Here is a 20,000-nt window from a genome sequence, read left to right as displayed (position 1 = left end):
AAGGCAGAATTACCCTACAAGACTAACAGGTAGAGAAAAAAAATTTGAGGACCACACTCCCTCGGAACAAAAGATGGAAGAAGCCTTGGTCCATGTGAGGTTCGAACTCAGGACTTGGCGTTATTAGCACCACGCTCTGCCGGCTGACCTAATGGGCCAGGTCACCTATGATATGATGCGTTCAGAAGGAATTGCAACTTCCAAGATGGCGGGGAGAAAAACGACACCAACCGGCCAATTCTTGTTTTCGTGCGATCGAGTTTCATGCGCCAATGTGGAGGGAACATAGATGCGTACGTACAAAAAAGGAAGCTTCTCAGTCAAACGAAATAAATGTTTTCGATTTCATTTTCAAACACGCAATCTAAGCATGGCGCCGTAGCTCAGTTGGTTAGAGCGCCTGTCTAGTAAACAGGAGGTCATGGGTTCAAATCCCATCGGTGCCTTGAGATCAGTGTATCTTATATTGTCATGGTCTGGCTGCACTTTCTTGCAGTTGAGTAACACCATCTCTTAGGAGTCATTTCTTTCCTTGAGAGTTAACGAGTTTTTGAAAAACTGATCGTTCTTCTTTCTTCAATAGACTTACATACATCATTTTACAGTTGTAGCCAAGTTTCCTAGCCCAAGAAAGGAAGCGAGGCTCCCGGTGAACCTGTTTTGATACAAACCTTTGTGTTTTTCTAATGTTTATGTAGACTAATTGGAATTACAGTAACACAATTTACATGATAAAAGCAGTGAGGTCTGTATCAATACAAGGTCAGCGGCAGCCTCGCAGCCATTCATAGCCTAGGTCACTGAGCAAACAACTGTAAAATGACCTATTGCCAATTGCTGTAATAGATTTTTTGCTTCTGAGGTATTTCGGTTGACTTCAGAATGGCGCAAGAGTGGAGGATCCGGGTATCGATCCCGGTACCTCCCGCATGCGAAGCGGGCGCTCTACCATTTGAGCTAATCCCCCGTTACTATAGCCCATTTATAAGGCACACCAACAACCTTTTAACGAAGACAGGGAAGATTGGTCAGCTCCAAATTGTTTTCAATGCGAGACATATCCAAGATGGTGCTAACCAACAAACTCTACAACCATCGGTACCAAACTTAGAGTCATCCGATTTCTGAACATCTCTAGTGCTTGCTCAGGCTATTATTGCAAGTCAAAGTTTCATCAGATGTCAATTATTGATCGGGGATTCAACAAATGCCATCAAGGCTCCTGGAAAAACACACTTACCTTTCGTGTTGATAAGCTGAAAAACTTTTCTGGAAAACTCTAGCTTGCACAATCTTGGGCCTCTACCAATCTCACAGCCAGGAATTCATGGTGACGACACCTTTCTCTAAGTACTCAATGTTAGTTAGATGAGGGCTACAGCTCCGACAAAACCCCAGTGACACGTTTTCGATAAAGTAAAGCACGAAAGGGCCGCGACTGGACTTAAGACCAGTACTTTTCACCTCTTAAGCGAGAATCATTCCACCAAACCAACAAGTCCAGAAAGAAAATTTCAAGACCAAACTCCCTCGGAACAAAAGATAGAGAAAGACTTGGTCCATGTGAAGTTGGAACTCACGACCTTGGCGTTATTAGCACCACGCTCTGCCGACTAAGCTAACGAACCAGGTTACTCGTTACTCATAGCGCTTTTTGAACAACCGGTCTTATCCTATTTCGTGCTTAGGTGACGATTGTTGTAATAGAATTTAGTCTTTTAAGGCATCTCGGTTAACAAAAGAATGAAAGGGGCAGTTTTTAAAAAAAACTGTGATGCTGCGTCGGTGGGGAAGCAGTATACAAAAATTTGGTTTTATCAACGGAGTTGATAATGTAAATTGGCCACCGTACAGAGATTCTATTAGCTTTTAGAATCTCTGTACGGTGGCCAGTTTACATTATCAACACCGTTGATAAAACTCAATTTCGGTTAACAAAAGTGGAGAATCCGGGTATCGATCCCGGTACTTCCCGCATGCAAAGCGGGCGCTCTACCATTTGAGCTAATCCCCCGTTACTATAATCAACTTAAAATGCACTGACCAAGAACCTTTTAAGGAAAAGAGGGAAGATTGGTCAGCTTCAAATTGTTTTTAATGCAAGACAGATCTAAGGTGGTGCAAAAGAACAAACCCTGTAACCACCTGTGCCAAACTTAGAGTCGGCCGCTTTCTGAACATCTCTGGTGGTTATTCATGCCATCATTGCAAGTCAAGGTTTTATCGATATGTCGATTGATCGGGAATTTAACTCATGCCATTAAGGCTGAGGGAAATACACACTCACCTTTTGTTTTGATGAACTCAAACATTCATCTTCTGAAAAGTTTTAGCTTGCAAAATGTTTGGCCTCTACAGATCTCACAGCCAAGAATTCCAGGCGACGACAACTCTCTCCAAGGACTCAATCTTAGTTTCGTGAAGGTAACAGCTCCGACAAAATCCCAGCGACACGTTTTCGATAAATTGAAGCACGAAAGGCCCGCCCCTGAACTTAAGACCGGCACTTTTCATCACCCAAGGCAGAATTACCCTACAAGACTAACAGGTAGAGAAAAAAAATTTGAAGACCACACTCCCTCGGAACAAAAGATGGAAGAAGCCTTGGTCCATGTGAGGTTCGAACTCAGGACTTGGCGTTATTAGCACCACGCTCTCCCGGCTGACCTAATGGGCCAGGTCAGCTATGATATGATGCGTTCAGAAGGAATTGCAACTTCCAAGATGGCGGGGAGAAAAACGACACCAACCGGCCAATTCTTGTTTTCGTGCGATCGAGTTTCATGCGCCAATGTGGAGGGAACATAGATGCGTACGTACAAAAAAGGAAGCTTCTCAGTCAAACGAAATAAATGTTTTCGATTTCATTTTCAAACACGCAATCTAAGCATGGCGCCGTAGCTCAGTTGGTTAGAGCGCCTGTCTAGTAAACAGGAGGTCATGGGTTCAAATCCCATCGGTGCCTTGAGATCAGTGTATCTTATATTGTCATGGTCTGGCTGCACTTTCTTGCAGTTGAGTAACACCATCTCTTAGGAGTCATTTCTTTCCTTGAGAGTTAACGAGTTTTTGAAAAACTGATCGTTCTTCGTTCTTCAATAGACTTACATACATCATTTTACAGTTGTAGCCAAGTTTCCTAGCCCAAGAAAGGAAGCGAGGCTCCCGGTCAACCTGTTTTGATACAAACCTTTGTGTTTTTCTAATGTTTATGTAGACTAATTGGAATTACAGTAACACAATTTACATGATAAAAGCAGTGAGGTCTGTATCAATACAAGGTCAGCGGCAGCCTCGCAGCCATTCATAGCCTAGGTCACTGAGCAAACAACTGTAAAATGACCTATTGCCAATTGCTGTAATAGATTTTTTGCTTCTGAGGTATTTCGGTTGACTTCAGAATGGTGCAAGAGTGGAGGATCCGGGTATCGATCCCGGTACCTCCCGCATGCGAAGCGGGCGCTCTACCATTTGAGCTAATCCCCCGTTACTATAGCCCATTTATAAGGCACACCAACAACCTTTTAACGAAGACAGGGAAGATTGGTCAGCTCCAAATTGTTTTCAATGCGAGACATATCCAAGATGGTGCTAACCAACAAACTCTACAACCATCGGTACCAAACTTAGAGTCATCCGATTTCTGAACATCTCTAGTGCTTGCTCAGGCTATTATTGCAAGTCAAAGTTTCATCAGATGTCAATTATTGATCGGGGATTCAACAAATGCCATCAAGGCTCCTGGAAAAACACACTTACCTTTCGTGTTGATAAGCTGAAAAACTTTTCTGGAAAACTCTAGCTTGCACAATCTTGGGCCTCTACCGATCTCACAGCCAAGAATTCATGGTGACGACACCTTTCTCTAAGTACTCAATGTTAGTTAGATGAGGGGTACAGCTCCGACAAAACCCCAGTGACACGTGTTCGATAAAGTAAAGCACGAAAGGGCCGCCACTGGACTTAAGACCAGTACTTTTCACCTCTTAAGCGAGAATCTTTCCACCAAACCAACAAGTCCAGAAAGAAAATTTCAAGACCAAACTCCCTCGGAACAAAAGATAGAGAAAGACTTGGTCCATGTGAAGTTGGAACTCACGACCTTGGCGTTATTAGCACCACGCTCTGCCGACTAAGCTAACGAACCAGGTTACTCGTTACTCATAGCGCTTTTTGAACAACCGGTCTTATCCTATTTCGTGCTTAGGTGACGATTGTTGTAATAGAATTTAGTCTTTTAAGGCATCTCGGTTAACAAAAGAATGAAAGGGGCAGTTTTTTAAAAAAAACTGTGATGCTGCGTCGGTGGGGAAGCAGTATACAAAAATTTGGTTTTATCAACGGAGTTGATAATGTAAATTGGCCACCGTACAGAGATTCTATTAGCTTTTAGAATCTCTGTACGGTGGCCAGTTTACATTATCAACACCGTTGATAAAACTCAATTTCGGTTAACAAAAGTGGAGAATCCGGGTATCGATCCCGGTACTTCCCGCATGCAAAGCGGGCGCTCTACCATTTGAGCTAATCCCCCGTTACTATAATCAACTTAAAATGCACTGACCAAGAACCTTTTAAGGAAAAGAGGGAAGATTGGTCAGCTTCAAATTGTTTTTAATGCAAGACAGATCTAAGGTGGTGCAAAAGAACAAACCCTGTAACCACCTGTGCCAAACTTAGAGTCGGCCGCTTTCTGAACATCTCTGGTGGTTATTCATGCCATCATTGCAAGTCAAGGTTTTATCGATATGTCGATTGATCGGGAATTTAACTCATGCCATTAAGGCTGAGGGAAATACACACTCACCTTTTGTTTTGATGAACTCAAACATTCATCTTCTGAAAAGTTTTAGCTTGCAAAATGTTTGGCCTCTACAGATCTCACAGCCAAGAATTCCAGGCGACGACAACTCTCTCCAAGGACTCAATCTTAGTTTCGTGAAGGTAACAGCTCCGACAAAATCCCAGCGACACGTTTTCGATAAATTGAAGCACGAAAGGCCCGCCCCTGAACTTAAGACCGGCACTTTTCATCACCCAAGGCAGAATTACCCTACAAGACTAACAGGTAGAGAAAAAAATTTGAAGACCACACTCCCTCGGAACAAAAGATGGAAGAAGCCTTGGTCCATGTGAGGTTCGAACTCAGGACTTGGCGTTATTAGCACCACGCTCTCCCGGCTGACCTAATGGGCCAGGTCAGCTATGATATGATGCGTTCAGAAGGAATTGCAACTTCCAAGATGGCGGGGAGAAAAACGACACCAACCGGCCAATTCTTGTTTTCGTGCGATCGAGTTTCATGCGCCAATGTGGAGGGAACATAGATGCGTACGTACAAAAAAGGAAGCTTCTCAGTCAAACGAAATAAATGTTTTCGATTTCATTTTCAAACACGCAATCTAAGCATGGCGCCGTAGCTCAGTTGGTTAGAGCGCCTGTCTAGTAAACAGGAGGTCATGGGTTCAAATCCCATCGGTGCCTTGAGATCAGTGTATCTTATATTGTCATGGTCTGGCTGCACTTTCTTGCAGTTGAGTAACACCATCTCTTAGGAGTCATTTCTTTCCTTGAGAGTTAACGAGTTTTTGAAAAACTGATCGTTCTTCGTTCTTCAATAGACTTACATACATCATTTTACAGTTGTAGCCAAGTTTCCTAGCCCAAGAAAGGAAGCGAGGCTCCCGGTCAACCTGTTTTGATACAAACCTTTGTGTTTTTCTAATGTTTATGTAGACTAATTGGAATTACAGTAACACAATTTACATGATAAAAGCAGTGAGGTCTGTATCAATACAAGGTCAGCGGCAGCCTCGCAGCCATTCATAGCCTAGGTCACTGAGCAAACAACTGTAAAATGACCTATTGCCAATTGCTGTAATAGATTTTTTGCTTCTGAGGTATTTCGGTTGACTTCAGAATGGTGCAAGAGTGGAGGATCCGGGTATCGATCCCGGTACCTCCCGCATGCGAAGCGGGCGCTCTACCATTTGAGCTAATCCCCCGTTACTATAGCCCATTTATAAGGCACACCAACAACCTTTTAACGAAGACAGGGAAGATTGGTCAGCTCCAAATTGTTTTCAATGCGAGACATATCCAAGATGGTGCTAACCAACAAACTCTACAACCATCGGTACCAAACTTAGAGTCATCCGATTTCTGAACATCTCTAGTGCTTGCTCAGGCTATTATTGCAAGTCAAAGTTTCATCAGATGTCAATTATTGATCGGGGATTCAACAAATGCCATCAAGGCTCCTGGAAAAACACACTTACCTTTCGTGTTGATAAGCTGAAAAACTTTTCTGGAAAACTCTAGCTTGCACAATCTTGGGCCTCTACCGATCTCACAGCCAAGAATTCATGGTGACGACACCTTTCTCTAAGTACTCAATGTTAGTTAGATGAGGGGTACAGCTCCGACAAAACCCCAGTGACACGTGTTCGATAAAGTAAAGCACGAAAGGGCCGCCACTGGACTTAAGACCAGTACTTTTCACCTCTTAAGCGAGAATCTTTCCACCAAACCAACAAGTCCAGAAAGAAAATTTCAAGACCAAACTCCCTCGGAACAAAAGATAGAGAAAGACTTGGTCCATGTGAAGTTGGAACTCACGACCTTGGCGTTATTAGCACCACGCTCTGCCGACTAAGCTAACGAACCAGGTTACTCGTTACTCATAGCGCTTTTTGAACAACCGGTCTTATCCTATTTCGTGCTTAGGTGACGATTGTTGTAATAGAATTTAGTCTTTTAAGGCATCTCGGTTAACAAAAGAATGAAAGGGGCAGTTTTTTAAAAAAAACTGTGATGCTGCGTCGGTGGGGAAGCAGTATACAAAAATTTGGTTTTATCAACGGAGTTGATAATGTAAATTGGCCACCGTACAGAGATTCTATTAGCTTTTAGAATCTCTGTACGGTGGCCAGTTTACATTATCAACACCGTTGATAAAACTCAATTTCGGTTAACAAAAGTGGAGAATCCGGGTATCGATCCCGGTACTTCCCGCATGCAAAGCGGGCGCTCTACCATTTGAGCTAATCCCCCGTTACTATAATCAACTTAAAATGCACTGACCAAGAACCTTTTAAGGAAAAGAGGGAAGATTGGTCAGCTTCAAATTGTTTTTAATGCAAGACAGATCTAAGGTGGTGCAAAAGAACAAACCCTGTAACCACCTGTGCCAAACTTAGAGTCGGCCGCTTTCTGAACATCTCTGGTGGTTATTCATGCCATCATTGCAAGTCAAGGTTTTATCGATATGTCGATTGATCGGGAATTTAACTCATGCCATTAAGGCTGAGGGAAATACACACTCACCTTTTGTTTTGATGAACTCAAACATTCATCTTCTGAAAAGTTTTAGCTTGCAAAATGTTTGGCCTCTACAGATCTCACAGCCAAGAATTCCAGGCGACGACAACTCTCTCCAAGGACTCAATCTTAGTTTCGTGAAGGTAACAGCTCCGACAAAATCCCAGCGACACGTTTTCGATAAATTGAAGCACGAAAGGCCCGCCCCTGAACTTAAGACCGGCACTTTTCATCACCCAAGGCAGAATTACCCTACAAGACTAACAGGTAGAGAAAAAAAATTTGAAGACCACACTCCCTCGGAACAAAAGATGGAAGAAGCCTTGGTCCATGTGAGGTTCGAACTCAGGACTTGGCGTTATTAGCACCACGCTCTCCCGGCTGACCTAATGGGCCAGGTCAGCTATGATATGATGCGTTCAGAAGGAATTGCAACTTCCAAGATGGCGGGGAGAAAAACGACACCAACCGGCCAATTCTTGTTTTCGTGCGATCGAGTTTCATGCGCCAATGTGGAGGGAACATAGATGCGTACGTACAAAAAAGGAAGCTTCTCAGTCAAACGAAATAAATGTTTTCGATTTCATTTTCAAACACGCAATCTAAGCATGGCGCCGTAGCTCAGTTGGTTAGAGCGCCTGTCTAGTAAACAGGAGGTCATGGGTTCAAATCCCATCGGTGCCTTGAGATCAGTGTATCTTATATTGTCATGGTCTGGCTGCACTTTCTTGCAGTTGAGTAACACCATCTCTTAGGAGTCATTTCTTTCCTTGAGAGTTAACGAGTTTTTGAAAAACTGATCGTTCTTCGTTCTTCAATAGACTTACATACATCATTTTACAGTTGTAGCCAAGTTTCCTAGCCCAAGAAAGGAAGCGAGGCTCCCGGTCAACCTGTTTTGATACAAACCTTTGTGTTTTTCTAATGTTTATGTAGACTAATTGGAATTACAGTAACACAATTTACATGATAAAAGCAGTGAGGTCTGTATCAATACAAGGTCAGCGGCAGCCTCGCAGCCATTCATAGCCTAGGTCACTGAGCAAACAACTGTAAAATGACCTATTGCCAATTGCTGTAATAGATTTTTTGCTTCTGAGGTATTTCGGTTGACTTCAGAATGGTGCAAGAGTGGAGGATCCGGGTATCGATCCCGGTACCTCCCGCATGCGAAGCGGGCGCTCTACCATTTGAGCTAATCCCCCGTTACTATAGCCCATTTATAAGGCACACCAACAACCTTTTAACGAAGACAGGGAAGATTGGTCAGCTCCAAATTGTTTTCAATGCGAGACATATCCAAGATGGTGCTAACCAACAAACTCTACAACCATCGGTACCAAACTTAGAGTCATCCGATTTCTGAACATCTCTAGTGCTTGCTCAGGCTATTATTGCAAGTCAAAGTTTCATCAGATGTCAATTATTGATCGGGGATTCAACAAATGCCATCAAGGCTCCTGGAAAAACACACTTACCTTTCGTGTTGATAAGCTGAAAAACTTTTCTGGAAAACTCTAGCTTGCACAATCTTGGGCCTCTACCGATCTCACAGCCAAGAATTCATGGTGACGACACCTTTCTCTAAGTACTCAATGTTAGTTAGATGAGGGGTACAGCTCCGACAAAACCCCAGTGACACGTGTTCGATAAAGTAAAGCACGAAAGGGCCGCCACTGGACTTAAGACCAGTACTTTTCACCTCTTAAGCGAGAATCTTTCCACCAAACCAACAAGTCCAGAAAGAAAATTTCAAGACCAAACTCCCTCGGAACAAAAGATAGAGAAAGACTTGGTCCATGTGAAGTTGGAACTCACGACCTTGGCGTTATTAGCACCACGCTCTGCCGACTAAGCTAACGAACCAGGTTACTCGTTACTCATAGCGCTTTTTGAACAACCGGTCTTATCCTATTTCGTGCTTAGGTGACGATTGTTGTAATAGAATTTAGTCTTTTAAGGCATCTCGGTTAACAAAAGAATGAAAGGGGCAGTTTTTTAAAAAAAACTGTGATGCTGCGTCGGTGGGGAAGCAGTATACAAAAATTTGGTTTTATCAACGGAGTTGATAATGTAAATTGGCCACCGTACAGAGATTCTATTAGCTTTTAGAATCTCTGTACGGTGGCCAGTTTACATTATCAACACCGTTGATAAAACTCAATTTCGGTTAACAAAAGTGGAGAATCCGGGTATCGATCCCGGTACTTCCCGCATGCAAAGCGGGCGCTCTACCATTTGAGCTAATCCCCCGTTACTATAATCAACTTAAAATGCACTGACCAAGAACCTTTTAAGGAAAAGAGGGAAGATTGGTCAGCTTCAAATTGTTTTTAATGCAAGACAGATCTAAGGTGGTGCAAAAGAACAAACCCTGTAACCACCTGTGCCAAACTTAGAGTCGGCCGCTTTCTGAACATCTCTGGTGGTTATTCATGCCATCATTGCAAGTCAAGGTTTTATCGATATGTCGATTGATCGGGAATTTAACTCATGCCATTAAGGCTGAGGGAAATACACACTCACCTTTTGTTTTGATGAACTCAAACATTCATCTTCTGAAAAGTTTTAGCTTGCAAAATGTTTGGCCTCTACAGATCTCACAGCCAAGAATTCCAGGCGACGACAACTCTCTCCAAGGACTCAATCTTAGTTTCGTGAAGGTAACAGCTCCGACAAAATCCCAGCGACACGTTTTCGATAAATTGAAGCACGAAAGGCCCGCCCCTGAACTTAAGACCGGCACTTTTCATCACCCAAGGCAGAATTACCCTACAAGACTAACAGGTAGAGAAAAAAAATTTGAAGACCACACTCCCTCGGAACAAAAGATGGAAGAAGCCTTGGTCCATGTGAGGTTCGAACTCAGGACTTGGCGTTATTAGCACCACGCTCTCCCGGCTGACCTAATGGGCCAGGTCAGCTATGATATGATGCGTTCAGAAGGAATTGCAACTTCCAAGATGGCGGGGAGAAAAACGACACCAACCGGCCAATTCTTGTTTTCGTGCGATCGAGTTTCATGCGCCAATGTGGAGGGAACATAGATGCGTACGTACAAAAAAGGAAGCTTCTCAGTCAAACGAAATAAATGTTTTCGATTTCATTTTCAAACACGCAATCTAAGCATGGCGCCGTAGCTCAGTTGGTTAGAGCGCCTGTCTAGTAAACAGGAGGTCATGGGTTCAAATCCCATCGGTGCCTTGAGATCAGTGTATCTTATATTGTCATGGTCTGGCTGCACTTTCTTGCAGTTGAGTAACACCATCTCTTAGGAGTCATTTCTTTCCTTGAGAGTTAACGAGTTTTTGAAAAACTGATCGTTCTTCGTTCTTCAATAGACTTACATACATCATTTTACAGTTGTAGCCAAGTTTCCTAGCCCAAGAAAGGAAGCGAGGCTCCCGGTCAACCTGTTTTGATACAAACCTTTGTGTTTTTCTAATGTTTATGTAGACTAATTGGAATTACAGTAACACAATTTACATGATAAAAGCAGTGAGGTCTGTATCAATACAAGGTCAGCGGCAGCCTCGCAGCCATTCATAGCCTAGGTCACTGAGCAAACAACTGTAAAATGACCTATTGCCAATTGCTGTAATAGATTTTTTGCTTCTGAGGTATTTCGGTTGACTTCAGAATGGTGCAAGAGTGGAGGATCCGGGTATCGATCCCGGTACCTCCCGCATGCGAAGCGGGCGCTCTACCATTTGAGCTAATCCCCCGTTACTATAGCCCATTTATAAGGCACACCAACAACCTTTTAACGAAGACAGGGAAGATTGGTCAGCTCCAAATTGTTTTCAATGCGAGACATATCCAAGATGGTGCTAACCAACAAACTCTACAACCATCGGTACCAAACTTAGAGTCATCCGATTTCTGAACATCTCTAGTGCTTGCTCAGGCTATTATTGCAAGTCAAAGTTTCATCAGATGTCAATTATTGATCGGGGATTCAACAAATGCCATCAAGGCTCCTGGAAAAACACACTTACCTTTCGTGTTGATAAGCTGAAAAACTTTTCTGGAAAACTCTAGCTTGCACAATCTTGGGCCTCTACCGATCTCACAGCCAAGAATTCATGGTGACGACACCTTTCTCTAAGTACTCAATGTTAGTTAGATGAGGGGTACAGCTCCGACAAAACCCCAGTGACACGTGTTCGATAAAGTAAAGCACGAAAGGGCCGCCACTGGACTTAAGACCAGTACTTTTCACCTCTTAAGCGAGAATCTTTCCACCAAACCAACAAGTCCAGAAAGAAAATTTCAAGACCAAACTCCCTCGGAACAAAAGATAGAGAATGACTTGGTCCATGTGAGGTTCGAACTCACGACCTTGGCGTTATTAGCACCACGCTCTGCCGACTGAGCTAACGGACCAGGTTACTCGGTAATCACAGCGTTTTTTGAACAACCAGTCTTATCTGATTTCGTGCTTAAGTGACGATTGTTGTAATAGAATTTAGTCTATTGAGGCATCTCGGTTAACACAAGAATGAAGGGGGTAGTTTCTAAAGAAACTGTGGTGCTGCATCGGTGGGGAAGCAGTATACAAAAATTTGGTTTTATCAACGGAGTTGATAATGTAAATTGGCCACCGTACAGAGATTCTATTAGCTTTTAGAATCTCTGTACGGTGGCCAGTTTACATTATCAACACCGTTGATAAAACTCAATTTCGGTTAACAAAAGTGGAGAATCCGGGTATCGATCCCGGTACTTCCCGCATGCAAAGCGGGCGCTCTACCATTTGAGCTAATCCCCCGTTTCTATAATCAACTTAAAATGCACTGACCAAGAACCTTTTAAGGAAAAGAGGGAAGATTGGTCAGCTTCAAATTGTTTTTAATGCAAGACATATCAAAGATGGTGCTAACCAACAAACTCTACAATCATCGGTACCAAACTTAGAGTCATCCGATTTCTGAACATCTCTATTGCTTGCTCAGGCTATTATTGCAACTAAAAGTTTCATCAGACGTCAATTATTGATCGGGGATTCAACAAATGTCGTCAAGGCTCCTGAAAAATCACACTTACCTTTCGTGTTGAACCCTTAACGAAAAGAGGGAAGTTTGGTCAGCTTCAAATTGTTTTTAATGCAAGACAGATCTAAGATGGTGCAAAAGAACAAACCCTGTAACCACCTGTGCCAAACTTAGAGTCGGCCGCTTTCTGAACATCTCTGGTGGTTATTCATGCCATCATTGCAAGTCAAGGTTTTATCAATATATCGATTGATCGGGAATTCAACTCATGCCATCAAGGCTGAGGGAAATACACACTCACCTTTTGTGTTGATGAACTCAAACATTCATCTTGTGAAAAGTTTTAGCTTGCAAAATGTTGGGCCTCTACCGATCTCACAGCCAACAATTCCAGGCCACGACAACTCTCTCCAAGGACTCAATCTTAGTTTCGTGAAGGTAACAGCTCCGACAAAATCCCAGCGACACGTTTCCGATAAATTAAAGCACGAAAGGCCCGCCCCTGAATTTAAGACCGGCAATTTTCATCACCTAAGGCAGAATTACCCTACAAGATTAACAGGTAGAGAAAAAAAATTTCAAGACCACACTCCCTTGGAACAAAAGATGGAAGAAGCCTTGGTCCATGTAAGGTTCGAACTCAGGACTTGGCGTTATTAGCACAAAACGCTCTGCCGGCTGACCTAATGGGCCAGGTCACCTATGATATGATGCGTTCAGAAGGAATTGCAACTTCCAAGATGGCGGGGAGAAAAACGACACCAACCGGCCAATTCTTGTTTTCGTGTGATCGAGTTTCATGCGCCAATGTGGAGGGAACATAGATGCGTACGTCCAAAAAAGGAAGCTTCTCTGTCAAACGAAATAAATGTTTTCGATTTCATATTCAAACACGCAATCTAAGCATGGCGCCGTAGCTCAGTTGGTTAGAGCGCCTGTCTAGTAAACAGGAGGTCATGGGTTCAAATCCCATCGGTGCCTTGAGATCAGTGTATCTTATATTGTCATGGTCTGGCTGCATTTTCTTGCAGTTGAGTAACACCATCTTTTTGGAGTCATTTCTTTCCTTGAGAGTTAACGAGTTTTTGAAAAACTGATCGTTCTTCGTTCTTCAATAAAGTTACATACATCATTTTACAGTTGTAGCCAAGTTTCCTAGCCCAAGAAAGGAAGCGAGGCTCCCGGTCAACCTCTTTTGATACAAACCTTTGTGTTTTTCTAATGTTTATGTAGACTAATTGGAATTACAGTAACACAATTTACATGATAAAAGCAGTGAGGTCTGTATCAATACAAGGTCAGCGGCAGCCTCGCAGCCATTCATAGCCTAGGTCACTGAGCAAACAACTGTAAAATGACCTATTGCCGATTGGTGTAATAGATTTTTTGCTTCTGAGGTATTTCGGTTGACTTCAGAATGGTGCAAGAGTGGAGGATCCGGGTATCGATCCCGGTACCTCCCGCATGCAAAGCGGGCGCTCTACCATTTGAGCTAATCCCCCGTTACTATAGCCCATTTATAACGCACACCAACAACCTTTTAACGAAGACAGGGAAGATTGGTCAGCTCCAAATTGTTTTCAGTGCGAGACATATCCAAGATGGTGCTAACCAACAATTTCTACAACCATCGGTACCAAACTTAGAGTCATCCGATTTCTGAACATCTCTAGTGCTTGCTCAGGCTATTATTGCAAGACAAAGTTTCATCAGATGTCAATTATTGATCGGGGATTCAACAAATGCCATCAAGACTCCTGGAAAAACACACTTACCTTTCGTGTTGATAAGCTAAAAAACTTTTCTGGAAAACTCTAGCTTGCACAATCTTGGGCCTCTACCGATCTCACAGCCAGGAATTCATGGTGACGACACCTTTCTCTAAGTACTCAATGTTAGTTAGATGAGGGCTACAGCTCCGACAAAACCCCAGTGACACGTTTTCGATAAAGTAAAGCACGAAAGGGCCGCTACTGGACTTAAGACCAGTACTTTTCACCTCTTAAGCGAGAATCATTCCACCAAACCAACAAGTCCAGAAAGAAAATTTCAAGACCAAACTCCCTCGGAACAAAAGATAGAGAAAGACTTCGTCCATGTGAGGTTCGAACTCACGACCTTGGCGTTATTAGCACTACGCTCTGCCGACTGAGCTAACGGACCAGGTTACTCGGTACTCATAGCGTTTTTTGAACAACCGCTCTTATCCGATTTCGTGCTTAAGTGACGATTGTTGTAATAGAATTTAGTCTATTGAGGCATCTCGGTTAACAAAAGAATGAAAGGGGTAGTTTCTAAAGAAACAGTGATGCTGCGTCGGTGGGGAAGCAGTATACAAAACTTTGGTTTTATCAACGGAGTTGATAATGTAAATTGGCCACCGTACAGAGATTCTATTAGGTTTTAGAATCTCTGTACGGTGGCCAGTTTACATTATCAACACCGTTGATAAAACTCAATTTCGGTTAACAAAAGTGGAGAATCCGGGTATCGATCCCGGTACTTCCCGCATGCAAAGCGGGCGCTCTACCATTTGAGCTAATCCCCCGTTACTATAATCAACTTAAAATGCACTGACCAAGAACCTTTTAAGGAAAAGAGGGAAGATTGGTCAGCTTCAAATTGTTTTTAATGCAAGACAGATCTAAGATGGTGCAAAAGAACAAACCCTGTAACCACCTGTGCCAAACTTAGAGTCGGCCGCTTTCTGAACATCTCTGGTGGTTATTCATGCCATCATTGCAAGTCAAGGTTTTATCAATATATCGATTGATCGGGAATTCAACTCATGCCATCAAGGCTGAGGGAAATACACACTCACCTTTTGTGTTGATGAACTCAAACATTCATCTTGTGAAAAGTTTTAGCTTGCAAAATGTTGGGCCTCTACCGATCTCACAGCCAACAATTCCAGGCCACGACAACTCTCTCCAAGGACTCAATCTTAGTTTCGTGAAGGTAACAGCTCCGACAAAATCCCAGCGACACGTTTCCGATAAATTAAAGCACGAAAGGCCCGCCCCTGAATTTAAGACCGGCAATTTTCATCACCTAAGGCAGAATTACCCTACAAGATTAACAGGTAGAGAAAAAAAATTTCAAGACCACACTCCCTTGGAACAAAAGATGGAAGAAGCCTTGGTCCATGTAAGGTTCGAACTCAGGACTTGGCGTTATTAGCACAAAACGCTCTGCCGGCTGACCTAATGGGCCAGGTCACCTATGATATGATGCGTTCAGAAGGAATTGCAACTTCCAAGATGGCGGGGAGAAAAACGACACCAACCGGCCAATTCTTGTTTTCGTGTGATCGAGTTTCATGCGCCAATGTGGAGGGAACATAGATGCGTACGTCCAAAAAAGGAAGCTTCTCTGTCAAACGAAATAAATGTTTTCGATTTCATATTTAAACACGCAATCTAAGCATGGCGCCGTAGCTCAGTTGGTTAGAGCGCCTGTCTAGTAAACAGGAGGTCATGGGTTCAAATCCCATCGGTGCCTTGAGATCAGTGTATCTTATATTGTCATGGTCTGGCTGCATTTTCTTGCAGTTGAGTAACACCATCTTTTTGGAGTCATTTCTTTCCTTGAGAGTTAACGAGTTTTTGAAAAACTGATCGTTCTTCGTTCTTCAATAAAGTTACATACATCATTTTACAGTTGTAGCCAAGTTTCCTAGCCCAAGAAAGGAAGCGAGGCTCCCGGTCAACCTCTTTTGATACAAACCTTTGTGTTTTTCTAATGTTTATGTAGACTAATTGGAATTACAGTAACACAATTTACATGATAAAAGCAGTGAGGTCTGTATCAATACAAGGTCAGCGGCAGCCTCGCAGCCATTCATAGCCTAGGTCACTGAGCAAACAACTGTAAAATGACCTATTGCCGATTGGTGTAATAGATTTTTTGCTTCTGAGGTATTTCGGTTGACTTCAGAATGGTGCAAGAGTGGAGGATCCGGGTATCGATCCCGGTACCTCCCGCATGCAAAGCGGGCGCTCTACCATTTGAGCTAATCCCCCGTTACTATAGCCCATTTATAACGCACACCAACAACCTTTTAACGAAGACAGGGAAGATTGGTCAGCTCCAAATTGTTTTCAGTGCGAGACATATCCAAGATGGTGCTAACCAACAATTTCTACAACCATCGGTACCAAACTTAGAGTCATCCGATTTCTGAACATCTCTAGTGCTTGCTCAGGCTATTATTGCAAGACAAAGTTTCATCAGATGTCAATTATTGATCGGGGATTCAACAAATGCCATCAAGACTCCTGGAAAAACACACTTACCTTTCGTGTTGATAAGCTAAAAAACTTTTCTGGAAAACTCTAGCTTGCACAATCTTGGGCCTCTACCGATCTCACAGCCAGGAATTCATGGTGACGACACCTTTCTCTAAGTACTCAATGTTAGTTAGATGAGGGCTACAGCTCCGACAAAACCCCAGTGACACGTTTTCGATAAAGTAAAGCACGAAAGGGCCGCTACTGGACTTAAGACCAGTACTTTTCACCTCTTAAGCGAGAATCATTCCACCAAACCAACAAGTCCAGAAAGAAAATTTCAAGACCAAACTCCCTCGGAACAAAAGATAGAGAAAGACTTCGTCCATGTGAGGTTCGAACTCACGACCTTGGCGTTATTAGCACTACGCTCTGCCGACTGAGCTAACGGACCAGGTTACTCGGTACTCATAGCGTTTTTTGAACAACCGCTCTTATCCGATTTCGTGCTTAAGTGACGATTGTTGTAATAGAATTTAGTCTATTGAGGCATCTCGGTTAACAAAAGAATGAAAGGGGTAGTTTCTAAAGAAACAGTGATGCTGCGTCGGTGGGGAAGCAGTATACAAAACTTTGGTTTTATCAACGGAGTTGATAATGTAAATTGGCCACCGTACAGAGATTCTATTAGGTTTTAGAATCTCTGTACGGTGGCCAGTTTACATTATCAACACCGTTGATAAAACTCAATTTCGGTTAACAAAAGTGGAGAATCCGGGTATCGATCCCGGTACTTCCCGCATGCAAAGCGGGCGCTCTACCATTTGAGCTAATCCCCCGTTACTATAATCAACTTAAAATACACTGACCAACAACCTTTTAAGGAAAAGAGGGAAGATTGGTCAGCTTCAAATTGTTTTTAATGCAAGACAGATCTAAGGTGGTGCAAAAGAACAAACCCTGTAACCACCTGTGCCAAACTTAGAGTCGGCCGCTTTCTGAACCGTCTCTGGTGGTTATTCATGCCATCATTGCAAGTCAAGGTTTTATCAATATATCGATTGATCGGGAATTCAACTCATGCCATCAAGGCTGAGGGAAATACACACTCACCTTTTGTGTTGATGAACTCAAACATTCATCTTGTGAAAAGTTCTAGTTGCAAAATGTTGGGCCTCTACCGATCTCACAGCAAAGAATTCCAGGCCACGACAACTCTCTCCAAGGACTCAATCTTAGTTTCGTGAAGGTAACGGCTCCGACAAAATCCCAGCGACACGTTTTCGATAGATTAAAGCACGAAAGGGCCGTCCCTGAACACCTATGATGTGATGCGTTTTTCAGCTGTAAATCAGAAGGAATTGCAACTTCCAAGATGGCGGGGAGAAAAACGACACCAACCGGCCAATCCTTGTTTTCGTGCGATCGAGTTTTTTTCGCCAATGTGGAGGGAACATAGATGCGTACGTACAAAAAAGGAAGCTTCTCTGTCAAACGAAATAAATGTTTTCGATTTCATTTTCAAACACGCAATCTAAGCATGGCGCCGTAGCTCAGTTGGTTAGAGCGCCTGTCTAGTAAACAGGAGGTCATGGGTTCAAATCCCATCGGTGCCTTGAGATCAGTGTATCTTATATTGTCATGGTCTGGGTGCACTTTCTTGCAGTTGAGTAACACCATCTCTTTAGAGTCATTTCTTTCCTTGAGAGTTAACAAGTTTTTGAAAAACTGATCGTTCTTCGTTCTTCAATAGAGATACATACAGCATTTTACAGTTGTAGCCAAGTTTCCTAGCCCAAGAAAGGAAGCGAGGCTCCCGGTGAACCTGCTTTCATACAAACCTTTGTGTTTTTCTAATGTTTATGTAGACTAATTGGAATTACAGTAACACAATTTACATGATAAAAGCAGTGAGGTCTGTATCAATACAAGGTCAGCGGCAGCCTCGCAGCCATTCATAGGCTAGGTCACTGAGCAAACAACTGTAAAATGACCTATTGCCGATTGCTGTAATAGAATTTTTTGCTTCTGAGGTATTTCGGTTGACTTCAAAATAGTGCAAGAGTGGAGGATCCGGGTATCGATCCCGGTACCTCCCGCATGCGAAGCGGGCGCTCTACCATTTGAGCTAATCCCCCGTTACTATAGCCCATTTATAACGCACACCAACAACCTTTTAACGAAGACAGGGAAGACTGGTCAGCTCCAAATTGTTTTCAATGCGAGACATATCCAAGATGGTGCTAACCAACAAACTCTACAACCATCGGTACCAAACTTAGAGTCATCCGATTTCTGAACATCTCTAGTGCTTGCTCAGGCTATTATTGCAAGACAAAGTTTCATCAGATGTCAATTATTGATCGGGGATTCAACAAATGCCATCAAGGCTCCTGGAAAAACACACTTACCTTTCGTGTTGATAAGCTGAAAAAGTCTTCTGGAAAACTCTAGCTTGCACAATGTTGGGCCTCTACCGATCTCACAGCCAATAATTCATGGTGACGACACCTTTCTGTAAGTACTTAATGTTAGTTAGATGAGGGCTACAGCTCCGACAAAACCCCAGTGACACGTTTTCGATAAAGTAAAGCACGAAAGGGCCGCCACTGGACCTAAGACCAGTACTTTTCACCTCTTAAGCGAGAATCATTCCACCAAACCAACAAGTCCAGAAAGAAAATTTCAAGACCAAACTCCCTCGGAACAAAAGATAGAGAAACGACCTTGGCATTATTAGCACCACGCTCTGCCGACTGAGCTAATGGACCAGGATACTTTGCACTCATTGCGTTTTCGTTGTAATTCAGGAGAAATTTTAACTTCCAAGATGGCGGTCGCGTTTCAAACGCCAAGCTAGAGGGAACAAGCATGCATACGTACAAAAACAATTGCTTTGTGGAACTAGACTGCGAGCAGTCCCTTCGTAAATTAGTCGAGGGTCCTGCTTTTCTGAGACAGTCGTTTTTTGTCACGCAAGCAAATAAAATGACCATGGGAGGCTTAGGAAGAGGAGAGAAAGAACTGTAACCGACGCGTTCAACGGGAAATTCCGATTTTAGCGCCAACAATGGAAAGCTGTCGAACTCATTTGACGAGATAATTACATAATTACTATTGAAAGAACGATGTGTCAAAGAATATTTGCTGACCAAGTGAATATGACTACCGCGGTAGATTCAGGGCCTCTGTACACGACCCCGGGTTGAGTCACCGCGATGGGTAACCTTTTTGCAGTCAAATGTTTGTAAGCGTTTACACGAAAACAGTAGTCATGCTGGATCAGCCCCCCTTGCCGGGTAACCCTTTTTGAGACTCAATTTGACCTGGATAGAAGGGTTAAAATTTCTTCATATAAACATCGTTTGAACGTCACTCTTTTTTACGGTTCAGCGTTCTTGCCCAAGTGCAGCCTGTAGCAAAATGGCGGAGGCGAGAAGGCATGAAGAGAGTGTGG

At 43.1% G+C, this 20,000-nt stretch overlaps 23 non-coding genes across 23 annotated transcripts; 8 read left to right on the top strand and 15 right to left on the bottom strand.

The window, feature by feature from the left end:
• The first annotated feature begins 372 nt into the window (after positions 1-372).
• On the top strand, positions 373-446 carry Trnat-agu (transfer RNA threonine (anticodon AGU)). The gene has a single exon. It is a non-coding gene; the product is annotated as a tRNA-Thr (tRNA).
• A 448-nt stretch (positions 447-894) lies between these two features.
• Trnaa-cgc (transfer RNA alanine (anticodon CGC)) lies at positions 895-967 on the bottom strand. The gene has a single exon. It is a non-coding gene; the product is annotated as a tRNA-Ala (tRNA).
• Positions 968-1,555: 588 nt separating this feature from the next.
• On the bottom strand, positions 1,556-1,628 carry Trnai-aau (transfer RNA isoleucine (anticodon AAU)). The gene has a single exon. It is a non-coding gene; the product is annotated as a tRNA-Ile (tRNA).
• Positions 1,629-2,891: 1,263 nt separating this feature from the next.
• Trnat-agu (transfer RNA threonine (anticodon AGU)) lies at positions 2,892-2,965 on the top strand. Its single transcript has one exon. It is a non-coding gene; the product is annotated as a tRNA-Thr (tRNA).
• A 448-nt stretch (positions 2,966-3,413) lies between these two features.
• On the bottom strand, positions 3,414-3,486 carry Trnaa-cgc (transfer RNA alanine (anticodon CGC)). The gene has a single exon. It is a non-coding gene; the product is annotated as a tRNA-Ala (tRNA).
• A 588-nt stretch (positions 3,487-4,074) lies between these two features.
• Positions 4,075-4,147, bottom strand: Trnai-aau (transfer RNA isoleucine (anticodon AAU)). The gene has a single exon. It is a non-coding gene; the product is annotated as a tRNA-Ile (tRNA).
• A 1,263-nt stretch (positions 4,148-5,410) lies between these two features.
• Positions 5,411-5,484, top strand: Trnat-agu (transfer RNA threonine (anticodon AGU)). Its single transcript has one exon. It is a non-coding gene; the product is annotated as a tRNA-Thr (tRNA).
• A 448-nt stretch (positions 5,485-5,932) lies between these two features.
• Trnaa-cgc (transfer RNA alanine (anticodon CGC)) lies at positions 5,933-6,005 on the bottom strand. The gene has a single exon. It is a non-coding gene; the product is annotated as a tRNA-Ala (tRNA).
• A 588-nt stretch (positions 6,006-6,593) lies between these two features.
• Positions 6,594-6,666, bottom strand: Trnai-aau (transfer RNA isoleucine (anticodon AAU)). Its single transcript has one exon. It is a non-coding gene; the product is annotated as a tRNA-Ile (tRNA).
• A 1,264-nt stretch (positions 6,667-7,930) lies between these two features.
• On the top strand, positions 7,931-8,004 carry Trnat-agu (transfer RNA threonine (anticodon AGU)). The gene has a single exon. It is a non-coding gene; the product is annotated as a tRNA-Thr (tRNA).
• Positions 8,005-8,452: 448 nt separating this feature from the next.
• Positions 8,453-8,525, bottom strand: Trnaa-cgc (transfer RNA alanine (anticodon CGC)). The gene has a single exon. It is a non-coding gene; the product is annotated as a tRNA-Ala (tRNA).
• A 588-nt stretch (positions 8,526-9,113) lies between these two features.
• Positions 9,114-9,186, bottom strand: Trnai-aau (transfer RNA isoleucine (anticodon AAU)). The gene has a single exon. It is a non-coding gene; the product is annotated as a tRNA-Ile (tRNA).
• Positions 9,187-10,450: 1,264 nt separating this feature from the next.
• On the top strand, positions 10,451-10,524 carry Trnat-agu (transfer RNA threonine (anticodon AGU)). Its single transcript has one exon. It is a non-coding gene; the product is annotated as a tRNA-Thr (tRNA).
• Positions 10,525-10,972: 448 nt separating this feature from the next.
• Trnaa-cgc (transfer RNA alanine (anticodon CGC)) lies at positions 10,973-11,045 on the bottom strand. The gene has a single exon. It is a non-coding gene; the product is annotated as a tRNA-Ala (tRNA).
• Positions 11,046-11,633: 588 nt separating this feature from the next.
• Positions 11,634-11,706, bottom strand: Trnai-aau (transfer RNA isoleucine (anticodon AAU)). Its single transcript has one exon. It is a non-coding gene; the product is annotated as a tRNA-Ile (tRNA).
• A 1,515-nt stretch (positions 11,707-13,221) lies between these two features.
• On the top strand, positions 13,222-13,295 carry Trnat-agu (transfer RNA threonine (anticodon AGU)). The gene has a single exon. It is a non-coding gene; the product is annotated as a tRNA-Thr (tRNA).
• A 448-nt stretch (positions 13,296-13,743) lies between these two features.
• On the bottom strand, positions 13,744-13,816 carry Trnaa-ugc (transfer RNA alanine (anticodon UGC)). Its single transcript has one exon. It is a non-coding gene; the product is annotated as a tRNA-Ala (tRNA).
• Positions 13,817-14,404: 588 nt separating this feature from the next.
• On the bottom strand, positions 14,405-14,477 carry Trnai-aau (transfer RNA isoleucine (anticodon AAU)). Its single transcript has one exon. It is a non-coding gene; the product is annotated as a tRNA-Ile (tRNA).
• Positions 14,478-15,741: 1,264 nt separating this feature from the next.
• On the top strand, positions 15,742-15,815 carry Trnat-agu (transfer RNA threonine (anticodon AGU)). The gene has a single exon. It is a non-coding gene; the product is annotated as a tRNA-Thr (tRNA).
• A 448-nt stretch (positions 15,816-16,263) lies between these two features.
• Positions 16,264-16,336, bottom strand: Trnaa-ugc (transfer RNA alanine (anticodon UGC)). Its single transcript has one exon. It is a non-coding gene; the product is annotated as a tRNA-Ala (tRNA).
• Positions 16,337-16,924: 588 nt separating this feature from the next.
• Positions 16,925-16,997, bottom strand: Trnai-aau (transfer RNA isoleucine (anticodon AAU)). Its single transcript has one exon. It is a non-coding gene; the product is annotated as a tRNA-Ile (tRNA).
• Positions 16,998-18,085: 1,088 nt separating this feature from the next.
• On the top strand, positions 18,086-18,159 carry Trnat-agu (transfer RNA threonine (anticodon AGU)). The gene has a single exon. It is a non-coding gene; the product is annotated as a tRNA-Thr (tRNA).
• A 449-nt stretch (positions 18,160-18,608) lies between these two features.
• Trnaa-cgc (transfer RNA alanine (anticodon CGC)) lies at positions 18,609-18,681 on the bottom strand. Its single transcript has one exon. It is a non-coding gene; the product is annotated as a tRNA-Ala (tRNA).
• Positions 18,682-20,000: the final 1,319 nt, after the last annotated feature.

The sequence above is a fragment of the Montipora foliosa genome, chromosome 4 (genome assembly GCF_036669935.1).
Source record: "Montipora foliosa isolate CH-2021 chromosome 4, ASM3666993v2, whole genome shotgun sequence".
In the NCBI taxonomy this organism is placed as follows: Eukaryota; Metazoa; Cnidaria; class Anthozoa; order Scleractinia; family Acroporidae; genus Montipora; species Montipora foliosa.
This window is presented reverse-complemented; position numbering and strand designations above follow the sequence as displayed.